General features: G+C 44.2%; 1 long non-coding RNA gene across 1 annotated transcript; it reads left to right on the top strand.

Moving 5' to 3' along the window:
- The first annotated feature begins 10,262 nt into the window (after positions 1-10,262).
- LOC123379374 lies at positions 10,263-11,899 on the top strand. Its single transcript, XR_006583763.1, has 3 exons — positions 10,263-10,577; positions 10,852-11,014; positions 11,640-11,899. It is a non-coding gene; the product is annotated as an uncharacterized LOC123379374 (long non-coding RNA).
- The last annotated feature ends 1,028 nt before the right edge of the window (positions 11,900-12,927 follow it).

The raw sequence follows: 12,927 nt of genomic DNA, 5'->3' as shown, positions 1-12,927 counted from the left end.
AACTCTTAGCAGAGTAGGAAGAGAATGAGCATCCTCAAGTGACAGGGAAAAAAGATAAAATGTATACAAAACTTTATGAATTTACATGAAGTTATTAACACTAATAAGCAGTATACAAGATTGGTAAACAAAAATAATTGTGTTTTTACATACTAACAGTGAAAATCAGAAACTGAAGATAAAACATTCTGTTTGCAATATGATCACTTTGATAATACATATGAAATATGTAGGGAAAATATGACGAAATATGTGCAAAACTTGTTCACCGAAAATTACAAAATTTTAAATAATTAAAGGTAAGCTAATAAATGAAGAGATAATTTCATATTTATGAATTGAAACACTTAATATTGTTAAGATGTCCATTCTTCTTCAAATTAATCTATAGATTTAATTAAATCCTGGTCAAAATTTCAACAGGCTTTTCTTTCTTTTTTTGTGTGTGGAACTTGACAAGTTTATTCTAAAATTCATATGGAAGTGCAAAGGACCTAGAATAGCTAAAACAATTTTCAAAAATAACAAAATTAGAGAACCTACATTATCTGACTTCAAGACTTCTATAAAGTACAGTAAATAAGACAATAGTGGCAGAATAGAAAAATTGACCAAAGGAACAAAATAAGAATTCAGAGATAAATGCAAACAGATATGGCTACTTGATTTTTGACAAAGATGCACAGGCAATTGAGAAAGGGTAGTCTGGAACAACTGGAGATCCATATGCTGTCTTCTACACTCCCTCCATCCACCCCCACAGAGAACTCCTTTGTTCATACCTTTCATCATATGCAAAAGTTAGCTTATAGAAGGAAGCATAGGAAAAAAATCTTTGTGACCTAGCATTAGGCAAAGATTTCTTAGATATGACACCAAGAATAAGATTCATAAGAGAAAAAAATTGTTTAATTCAATTTTATCAAAACTAAGAACTCCTTTTTGAAACTGTTTGAAAATGAAAAGATATAGCCCCAGGGGTGCCTTTGGCTCAGGTCATGATCTTGCAGTTAGTGAGTTCGAGCCCTGCATCAGGCTCTGTGCTGACAGCTCAGAGCCTGGAGCCTGCTTTGGATTCTGTGTCTTCCTCTCTCTCTCTTCCCTTCCCCTGCTCTCTCTCTCTCTCTCTCTCTCTCTCTCAAAAATGAATAAACTTAAAAAAAGAAAAGAAAAGATTAGGTCCCAGACTGAGGAAAATATGTGCAAATAATTTATCTGATAAAGAACTTGTGTCAAGAATATATATATTTCAAAAACCCCTCAGAATTCAGCAATAACAAACCAAACAGCTCAGTAGAGTAACAGAGAAAATATTTGACTAGACAATTCACTAAGGAAGATACATGGAGGCAAATGGGCAAACAGAAAGTGCTTAATATCATTAGTCATTAAGGAAATGCAAACTAAGTCACAATGAAATAACACTGTATATTTATTAGAATATCTAAAACTAGAAAAACAGCATACAAAATGTTGGCAGGAATGTGCAGCAGCTGGCATTCTCAAGTACTTCTTGTGGGAATGTGAACTGGGACAAACATTTTGGAAAACAGTTGGGTGGTTTCTTAAAAAATAAAGCATACACCTACTAATGACATAGTCATTTTACTCCTAGGACTTTATCCAAAAGAAATGAAAGCATATATCCATCCAAAGGCTTGTCATGAATGTTCATAGCAGCTTTATTTGTAATAGCCAAACCTGGAAACAACCCAAATGCCCATCAAGAGATTAATGGATTAAAAAAGTGAGGTGTATCCATACAATGAGGGCATTCACGACACAGCAATAAAAAAGAATGAATAATTGATACATGCAACAACTTGTTTGAATCTCAAAGTAGTTTTGCTGAGTGAGAGAATCCAAGTATAAAAGAGTACATACTAGATGATTCCATTTATAGAAAATTCTTGAAAAAGCAAACAGATTTATAGGGACCAAAGTAGATCAGTTGCTTTCTGGGGATTGTAGGGTGGGACAGTCATGAGGGAGGAAACACAAAGCAGCATTAGAAACATTTTAGAGGTGATGGATATATCAATTATATGTCAAAAAGGCGGTAAACATTAAAGGTTACAAGTATAGTGAATTGAGGCTGATTTCTCTATTTCTACCTGCCCACCTAGATTAATGGAGGTGTGTTTTAGGGATACATTATTGGAACATGGTAGGTTCTTCGCAGGGAAATCAGGACCTGGTGGCAGAGAGAAGTTTGAGGACCATGTATTGTATATCCATGTGTCTGACTTAAGTACTTTAAGGGAATTATCCCATTTAATTCTCATAAAAACCCTATGAGGTATCATCATTACTTCCATTTTACAGATGAGGAAATAGAGGCTGAGAGATTGAACAATGAACTCTAGAACCAGAGAGCCAGCACTGATGCCCCAAGACTGCACTGTCTGTGCCACCACAGAGCTTGCCTGGGGGCCCTACCTCCACCTAAAAATCTCTGCAGTGGGGGAGGGGAATCACTCCCAAGGATGTCCTCTGGCTTGTTCTGGCCTCAAATGTGGTAGCCATAGACCCAGGGGCACTGATATTCTTGCATTAAGGGTGACCAACTGCCCCCCCGCTTTAACTGGGACTGGAGGGGTCCCTGGAATGCAAGTCTTTCATTTTAAAACTGGGATGAGGGGCGCCTGGGTGGCTCAGTTGGTTAAGTGTCTGACTTGTGGTTTTGGCTCAGGTCATGGTCTCATGGTTTATGGGATCCAGCCCCACATCAGGCTCTGTGCTGAGAGTGTAGAGCCTGCTTGGGATTCTCTCTCTCTCTCTTCCCCTTCCCTGTTGGTGCGTTCTGTTTCTGTCTCAAAACAAACAAACAACCAATAGGATGAGTGAGTCACCCTAACTCTGCCAGGCAGAGGCCTTGTGCATCCAGGCTCTGGTTCGCATGACATTTCCAGAACATTTTCATGGACTACAACTAGATGGGTGACATGGTTTCACAGATTAAGGAGAAAAAGAGTGACGTTCTTTTTAATGCTTTTATTTTTCTGCTAGCTAATGTCAGGATCACTAGGAAAGACGATTCTAGCTTCTTCAGCCTTCCGTTTCCAGTTGGGGGCCTCCCCAGGGTAGGGAGCTGTGAAGGCAAATACGGACTTCTGCTTGGGAGTAAATGGTGGTCAGTGAGAAACAGCTTTTCTAAATGTAGGCTTCGCCTGACCCCACCAGGTGATGGACATGACTCCTCTACTTGTTTGGCTTCTTTTGCCCCAACACACCTGGCTTGGGAACCTGTTTTGGACTTTGGGGCTGCTCTTGGGTTTGGGAGCTCTTGTTCTGAGTTTGGGGTGATGTGGGCTCAGAGTTCTTAATAAGGCAAGTGCACTCAGGCTTGGGTTCTAGACAGCAGCACTTGGGCTGAACGCAGCATGGAGACTTTTTCGGGCAGCATGGGGACTTTTGTGGGCAGCATGGGGACTTTTGTGGGCAGCATGGGGGCTTCTGTGGGCACCCTGGAGATTTGGGTGGGCAGCACGGGGATTTTGACTGGCTGCACAAATTGCATTTTGGCTGGTCACACATCTTCTGGAGTTTTGAACGTCCTAGGAAAAAGAGAAGAACATTCTCAGAAGGACAGCTGGCTGACTGCTTTCACTCCCTCTTCTCTGACCCCCAAGTGCATCCATCCCCAGAGTGAAAACTGAGACCAGGCTGGGAAGGCAGAGTTGGATGCCTCTTGGGCACAAGTCAACCCCTCAGTTCTGTGCCTTTCCATGTGTCAGTGTGCTGGTTGTTCACCAGGTGGTCATTAACCATATGGAAATGCAAAGACCAGAACATGTAAGAAAGTTGCCTAAGGTTTCTCAGTTAATGAGGAATAGTGTGACACTTAGTAGCCTGAGTTCAAGTGTAAAGTCAGGCACTTGCCAGACATTGTCTCATGAGTGACCACAGCCAGCCTAAGAGGTCAGCATTTTTGCCCATTTTCCATATTAGGACAACTGGGTCTTGGAGGTCTACGTCAGCTGCTGTAAGTGGATCCAAGCTGGACTCCGACCCAGCTCAGAGACCATGCTTGTTTTGGTGTCAAATGTGGCACCCAGAGACCCAGGGGCATCAGGAGTCTTGCACCTTGTGTGACCTCCCATCACATCCTTCTGGAATGCACCACATTCTCCCATGTCTCAGCAGGTAGGAAGCCAGCTGCCAGGGTGGGGGGCTTCAGTGACAGGAAATGGAGAGGAGGGGTTCTGGTACTGGGCGTCTGAGATCTCAGCTGAGTCCAGGCCAGCCTCCATAACACCTGGGTCCTGGGGAAGTCGCAGAGCACTTCTTCACCTCTGGGCGCTATCTCTTGGCATAGATGTCAGTGATAATGAAGCCAAATGAGACTTTATAGATATCCTCAGACCCAACCATTCAGGACTTGTGTAATTTCCTAGTTCTTTTAGGAGTGGGAAATTTCAAGACAATCCTGTCTTTGCGCCTCACCCACCCAACCCAGGAAATCCAAGTGCCCCTGAACAGCTCCCAAGGTCTCAGTCCTAATATGTGGCTCTATAGCAGCCCCTTCTTCTCCCACCCCCACACCCTGGTTTTTGCCCCACCTCCCCAATAGCAGGTGGATAAAAGCTGCTGTCAAGGCCTCAGAGCAGGACAGAGGGTCTAGAAGTGGCCAGGAGTCAGAAGGCAGAGGGACCTGGGGAGTCATCTAGACTTGAGGCAGACAAGGAAGAAGGGGGAATGAGCATGTGCCTCCAGTCAGGTACATCCCACAGGCTATACGCCCACACTGGGAGGTGCCAAGTCTGTGAGAGCCTGGCCTCCTGGGTGGAGGACGATAGGCGTGACAGCTGCTGAGGTAAAGCTGCCACTGCCATCTGGCCTCCAGCACTCACGGATAAGCCTCTGGCCTACATGGGTTTTTTAAACTGAACCAATTCCTGCTATGGGCTTTCCACGAGGCATACACATTCATGCATCTGGTGTGTGCGTGCAGAAGCACAGGCACAAGGACAGCAGGACTTGAGGTTTCTGACAACGGCCGTGTGGCTGGACCAAGCAGAAATTTCTGTGGACTTGTTCATTAGGCTCTAACACTGGAGCATGTGTGAGCAGCTCACAGGGAGCTTGTTTCTGCTCTGGCCTCATTGCCTCCTGTCCATGGGCCTTCTCCACCTCATTCCTGCCCTGCCCTGCCCTGCTCCAAATACTCCACTTGATGCTTTGAAAGCCATATCTTTCATCTTTTTGTTCTGTTCTTTTCTATGTTCTGAGGATGGGGGAACTCCATCCCCCTAAAAATTCCCCTCACACCAAAGACTTCCTGAGGGTTACCAGAGAGGGGCAGAAAGCTGTATCATCCCCTCCTTGCCAAGACCGCTTCTGTTCACTGAAAATGTGCAGGACTCTCAAATCAGGTGTCTTTCTGACACCTGAAGATGACCTACTTCACTGCAGACACAGGGCCTTGGTGGCTTCAGATGATAGGTTTCAGGCTGGCAGCCTCAACCCTTTTCATCTGCAAATCCACCCCAGTCTGCTCATGTGTACCAGCGGCCTCCCACTGAGCCAGGCGTGGCAGACACGTCCACCCACTGAAAACAGTAACTTTCAAAGTGACGATCTGTGCGCTGCCCCAGTCTAAGCTCTCCTCACCTCAACTTTTGGAACCAACAGAGCTTCATCTTGGAGTTCCTCTGTGGGAAAGAACCCTTGGGGTGTGCCTGAGGCACCTGTCACTGTGTTCCTTGCTGCTGAGGGACAGACTGTGGCCACTACCCTTTGGAATCCACTATGTTATGAATCTCCTGAACTAGAGCAGCAGACGTGAAAGAAATTTGAGGAGGATCACCTTGCAAGGGCCCCCACCGCTGGGTCTACACCCTTCACACTCCCAAGTCCTTGGTCATTTGGCTACAGTCTGAACTGGGTCAGCGGCAGGCTCTCACCCATGAGGGGAAAGTGACTGTGGGAGGAGGGTGTTGGCCTCAATTTGTTTGTGACTCTTTGCCTGTCTATCTCTCAGGAATTCATTCTGTCATTCAGGAAGAGTTTTCTACTTAGTTTTAAGACGACAGCTGGACCAGGAGTCCTAAGGGGTGGGAGTGGGGACAAGTGACACAGTCCCTTCTTCCAGCTCAAGAGATGCCAAAAAAGCTGAAGTGGCAGAGACCTGTGGATGCCCTGACTTGCCTGGGAGGGAAAAGGAAGGAAGAGGCAGAGCAAGGGAGACACACAGAAAATGAACACAAAACAGTCATCAGCATAAAAGTGGGGAAAAGGAGGGGAGTAAAAGGCCACAGGAGTTTTGCTCCCTGTCTCCTCAGAGACAGAGCTTTGGGAGCTGTTTGGAGTAAAGTCTGTGTGTGTGCTTGGGCACCAGCAGCCACAGCAGGGTGTGCGTGTGCAGGGAGCCTGCTATCTATCCTCTCTGTCTACACCTGTCCCCTAGGGGCCAAACCCAAGTTCAGGATCTGAGAGGTCGAAAAGGTGGAGGGAGCCCCTTTCTCACTTTCTGTTGCTTTTCTTTGTGAATGTTTTTGCCTCCTTTATGACTTCTTCTCTCTGCCCCTCTCTATCTCTCTCTCTCTTTCTCCTCTTCTATGTCTATGGTTTACCTTTCTCCTCTGAAGGGCAGTGCTCCCGAATTGACAGTTTGGAGCTTCCTTTCTGGAAGGCCAGACTGTTTGTCAGGCTCTATGCTTTCAAGTCCCAGCTGGGCTATTTCTACAAAATCAATTCTTATCCTGGTCGCCAGAGGGCACCCAGAGCTCTTGGCCAGGGGTTCCCCTAGCTTCCCCCACAGACATCCCTGCTGAGCCCATCCCCTAAGGACAGTCCCTGGGAACAGGTCCTGAATGGGGGAAGGTTGCCATGTCACAGATGAAGAGGAAGTGAGAAATCAGTCTTCTGCACTGTGGCATTGGGAGGGCAAGGAGTGGTCTCAGGTCCCTACCTCCTGAGCTACCTGAGCTACTGCTTTGCTGCCTGGACAATGGCAAGGCTGGCTTCTATTTGATCTCCGCCCACCAGCCCCACCCCATCCCCTCACTACATGTGAATCTTAACTTCAACATCATCCCCTTGAGGAAAACTTCCCTAGCCCAAAGGGGTGATGCCGCCATGTAACTTCCTGGGGGGGGTCCCTTCACTTCTTGTTACATTCTCACACACTTGTGGTTTCCCTCATGATCTGACTTTTCTAGTCTGTTTGCTTCCTGAGCACAGATATCTGTGCTTCCTGCTTGCCACTATTCTCAGTGTTTAGCACAATGAATGACATGATGTGGGCTTCAACAAGTGAGAAATGACATGAAGAGAGGACCCAAAGAAACAAACTTTCTCTGGGTTACCTGTTTTGGCTACTTCTCTTCAGTTTCTTCTTAATTTATGATGGTCATTTTTGACCCCTCAGAAAAACAGTCTTCTCTGGACTGGTTCCAGCAGATATGACCTCCTCTCAGCAACCTAGTGAGTCCATGACTGTGAGATGCCAAATGGTTTCTCTTCTCTCCTAGATTCTGAGGTTCTAAGCCTCTGTGACACAGTCATTCTTCCCCCAAGATTCTGTGACTGTGACTGATCAACCAGCATGCCCTGCTGGTGGGACCGCTCAAATCCTCTTGTGTTTTTCTCTCCTGAAGGACAAAGGGAGGTCTGTAGTTAATCTAAAATCATTCAATCACCTAAAAAGGAAAACTAAAGGTCACATTTGTATAAACTGGCCACTATCTGCCAGGCTCTGTCCTAAACATGAAGTGTGTAAGTTCAATAAGATATAGTTCGCATGCCCAATGCTCTTCCAATTCAGTATAGAGACAAAAAAAGTGTCAGTCTTATACCATAAGAATGATGTGAAGGTAAGCCCTGGGTGTCACAGGAACACATGGGGCCAGGCCTGGGATAGGGAATGCTTTCTGGAAAGAGTATGTTTTGAAGTGGGGCATGGAGGTACATGTGAAAGGGTGTTTAGACTCAGGTGCACCAGCACTGATGAGCTGTAGGAGGAGCCTAGTGTGGCTGGACAGCCTGGGGAGAAAGGAGAAGAGGTCCAGTAAGCCACAAAAACAGGTACAGGCTGTGTTGATGACGGTCTGTACACCATGAGAGCTTAGAATTTATCCTGGGGGTCTGGGGAGACTTTGAGGGTCTTTTTTTAATGTTTATTTATTTTTGAGAGACAGAGAGAATGAGCAGAAGAGGGGCAGAGAGACAGACAGAGAATCCTAGGCTAGCTCAGCAGGCTCAGCAGGTTCAGCGGTCTCAGCGATGACAGCACAGAGCCCAATGCGGGGCTGGAACTCATAAACTGTGAGGTCATGACCTGAGTTGAAGTTGGACACTTCGCCTACTGAGCAGCCCTGGGCCCCCAGTCTTCAAGGGGTTTTAAACAGGAGAATCAAGGGCAACACAGAATCAAGGAGTCCTTGGGGGGCAAGGACTCCCATTTTATTCATTTTGATATTCCTCTCATCTAGCTCAGCACAAACACACACATGCACATCCAAGAGCCCTTTGTGCTGGCTCAGACTCTCTTCCCTGTGGTGTCTTCTTGACTAACACCCTCACCTCCTCTAAGTCCTCGCTTGTATGTCACTTTCCAAATGATGTGTTATACCGTGATCTTTCCATTTAAAATTACAGTCAGCCACCGTTTCCCTCACTCCAGTCACCTTTATATGGTTCTGTTTTCTTTCCCACAGGAGCACTTTTCAAGTACATGCAATATACTATGCATATGATGCACTATACATACATTATACTATACACACATACAATATTTCCTGGCCATTTTTATGTTTATTGTACACATGTGTGTATAGTATTTTAAAGTTGTTTTATTGAACTATAGCATGCATACATTGAGAGTCTGCACGAACACCACCCAGTCAAGAAACAGAGCATTACTTCCTGTACAGACTCTGCGTCACACAATTCCAGGAACTGAATTAGCAAGGGTAGAGCCGGCGAAGGCTGAAATATCACTGACAGGTGGAGCAGAGAGGCTCTGTGGTAGAGCTTTCTCTGAGATTGCTGTGGACAGCGGCCACAAAGGGGAGTGCATTGTTTGCTTTTGCTGGGTTCACAGGCTCCCACCAGAGATGGCCAGTTGTCCCAATATCTGCCTCTTCTTTGTCCATCACGCTGAATACTGTTCATCTCAGATACTTCTTGGGCCTTGACAGGCTAAGCTGAGCCACATGTGTCATAGTCCTCTCTCACAGGCCTTAGATTGGGGAATGTGTGTTTTCCAGGGAGCAGACCTTTCAGGGTAAGGACTCAATCATCTCCCTCACAAGTGTTTGTGCTTCTGCTGAGGGGTCTTTGGATTTATTATGGGCAATGGCCATATTTGATACCTTGTATAAGACTGAATTGAAACACAGCTAGTGAACTTTTTCTTTGTATAGAACTATAAGCAAAAAAGAATGTGCTTGCTATGCAAAAAAGCTTTTAGGCAAATCCCCTGGCTTCTCTTTCCACCCATCCCGATTGCTGTCTCTAAGCCATGTATACATTCTGGAACCACCCTGGGTCCATTTAGTAAATTCCTTGCTTTGGGGGTCAGTGGCCCCAAGATCAGAACAGGTTCAGGGCCATTTCTGTTCCACAGTATCCTGAACAGTCTGTGTACAACATGCATCAGCTTGCTGTGGTGTGTAGCAGGCCAGGATGGCATGATCAAGGGATGCCTCCTAAGTCCCACTGTATGAGTGGAAGCAAAACTAAAGCTGCAGCCTTGAACTCAAGCCCTTCTCTGTCCCCTGCTGAGATCTGGAAAGACCTCCTGTTATGATTCTGCTTTCAGGGAGTAGAAGTTTCACATCCTTTTCACAACCTCACTCTGACACTTTAGGTCCAAACTGCAATTAGAAATCAGAAGAACTACTCCTGAATGTAACCGTGGTTGCCCCTCTCCCCTTCCCCCCATAATGCCTCACCATTAGCAAGAATTCAGGAGGCCTTCAGGGTCATGACACAGTGTGAGAATGCCCAAGTAATTTGTGTCCATACACAGCTGTGCAAAGTCCAGTTTAAGGCTCAGCTTTCCTGCCCCTGATGGAAAACACAGCCATCCTTATAGTCCTGAAATGTGAACGGCATTTCCTCCTGAGTTGATTTACTGTCATATGAATTACAGTTACTGTCCCCAGTGAATAATCCTTCCAGGACAGAGATGTAGTCCATTTGTCAGAGAAACAAAAGTCACTGTGGCACAGTGAGTGCACATGTGTGAGTGTATATGCATATGAGTGTGTGAGTGTGCGTATGAGCGTGTGGGTGTAGGTGTGGGTGTCTGTGAGAGCACTGTGAGTGCACGTGTGTGTGTGTGTGAATGAGTGTGTGAGTGTGAGTATGAGTGTGTGGGTGTAGGTGTGAGTGTCTGTGAGAGACAGAGAAAGCATGCATGCCAGTATGCCTGTTGTCCATTTATTACCTTTCAGCTCCAAGTGCACCCTTTAGTAGAAGATCTATGATAAAGAATGCAGTCCTCTTGAGCATGCCTCCTCTGAAGTGAGCAGATGGTAAATCTTTTCCGTAGAGGGCACTGGAGAGACACTACAAGGGGGAGAAGCTTCCTGCAGATTCCCTTTCAGAGGACACGCAGGCAGATACAGGTGTGTGTGAAGACATCTGACGGCACCTGCCCAGCCATGGACCCATAATAGGATCCTCTGCCACCTTGCAGCTTCTGCATGAGGGTGACCTTTCCACAGGCCTCTTAACCCTGAAACCAAAGTTCCCACAGGGTTGGACCATGCACAGGCTCCTATGTGAGGGTGGGGTGGGGGTTGTCCATAAAGCTGGTGTTCCCCTACTGGGCATCCCTGCTGCTGGTTGCTCTGAAGGCCTTCTACCCCAATGTGGCCCATGCTCCCATCTCACATACAGGCCACTGTGGGTTCCTGATATCCCCTCCCTGTCTCACCCTGCACCTGAGAAGGTGGCCTCTGTTCCAGCAACTTCAGACCAGCTCCTGTTTGGCTAGACCAGACAACTCCTGTGCTGGTTGATGGCTGAACCACTCCTTTCCAATCATATGGACCCCTTCCAGGTTTGTCCCTGTGTGGTACTCTCCATTAGCCTTTTCCTTATAGTTACCTTTTCTTTTATTATGATTAATAATTCTTATATTGAATCTCCTTTGTCTAACCTAATAGTTGGTTTCTTTCCCATGATTGCATCCCCTGCTGCAGTCAACTAACCTGGACTTAAACCTCACCTCTATAATTTACCAGCTCTGTGACCTGGAACAAATTGCTTAACCTTAAGTTTCTGTACAGTGAAATGAAGAGAGACAGTACTCTTTCATAAAGAGTTGTTGTGAGGGCTGCATAACATAGTACATGTTTAGCTTCTAGCAGAATGTCAACACAGGGTTAGCAAGTATTGCAAGACATGGCCAGTCAAGGAGACAGAAACACTGAGAGACAGAGAAGAAAAATACCAGAAAAGGAAAATAAGCCAGAAAAATGCCAGACAGAACAAAAGAGAAATGTGAACATACATACATCAAACAAAACACAAGAGATCAATGTCCTCTAATTTTTTAAAAATAACATTTTATACAGTAGTTTACAATTTAGAAATAATTTCCAAATACATTATCTCATTTAATCTTTAAACTAAACCAACCTAGTATGTGCTGTCATTAGTGATGGTGTTGTTTCCATTTTCAGATGTCTAAAACAAGGCTCAGAGACAGGGTCTGAGCCACACCACTGGCTTGTACCGGGATCTGCCTCCAGATACTGTGGTCTTTCCATCACTGCCCTCTTGTGGTCTAATAGGTACCAACACCTCATTCTTCAGGCACCACACTACCTGTTGGCCCCAGGGGCAGGCAGGGGGTTTAGCTCTGAAAATTGATGCTCTGTTTCCATTTAAACCAAATGTCGTCTCAAAAAAAAAAAAAACCAAAAAAAAACAAAAGAAAACTACACAACACTGAAGGGTGTCCAATGTGACTCAAAGGAAATATTTCTAATTATTATCACATCTTGTAAATTTTTATTTTTTGTTTTGCTTTATATTGTACTTAAAATTAATACAGTAATATGTGTATAGAATTCATTAATAAATTAACACACATGTGTTGTTTACTGATGGAGTTTTGATGAATGTTGCTCTGGACTACGTTTCTCCAAATTATTAGAACATGGCATATGTAATATTTTTAATTTAATAATGGAAGAATTCATTTAATTTTGTTCAGGAAATACACATAACACCTTCTTGCATTAAAGTAGAGAAAAAAAAACCAAAGATCCCACAAATGTATTTTCTCAGTAACACATCAAAGGGGATATATTTGTATAGTAATTTACCCAATATTTAATAATATTGAATAGTATCTCAAGTATACACTAATACTGTAAAATAAGATAAATAATATTAATGAGTGTTCCCATTCTTTAGACAATATACATCAAGGCAGAGATTAACCAGAAATTCCACATGTGAATTAATGCCTAAGTTATAGGTCATGTGTAACCAGCTCAGATAATCAATTTGTCGGTGACTTTCTGGCTTTCTCTGATTAGGCATGTTATTTTCTTAAAACGCAGATGGCATGTTAAAATAAAAAATAATATAAATGTCATTAATATCACAATGAAACATATTATTTATAATATTTATAAAGAAAAATATTACTTGCAAATTTTAAAAATACAATCCCTATTGGTGTAACATGGAATCTTTAATATTCTTTGGAAGCTTTCAATATTTTAACAACTGCAACCATTTTTCAAATAAAATCTTACATTGGAGGCATTATATATAAAACAGACAAGGGTTTATCTATTCATTTAAGTTTTTCACATTAAAATTTGCATCAGTTAATCAATTTAGAGAAATTTGGCTATTTTGATGAATACACAAAAAAATTAATTAATGGACTGCAGATGATGGTTGCAGCCTTATAATTGGTTTTAGCATCCACTCTACTTCTGGATTTTTTATCTG

This window comes from Felis catus, chromosome C1 (assembly GCF_018350175.1).
Source record: "Felis catus isolate Fca126 chromosome C1, F.catus_Fca126_mat1.0, whole genome shotgun sequence".
Classification (NCBI taxonomy): Eukaryota; Metazoa; Chordata; class Mammalia; order Carnivora; family Felidae; genus Felis; species Felis catus.
The sequence above is the reverse complement of the archived record's forward strand: the minus strand, read 5'-3'. Positions and strand labels throughout refer to the sequence as shown.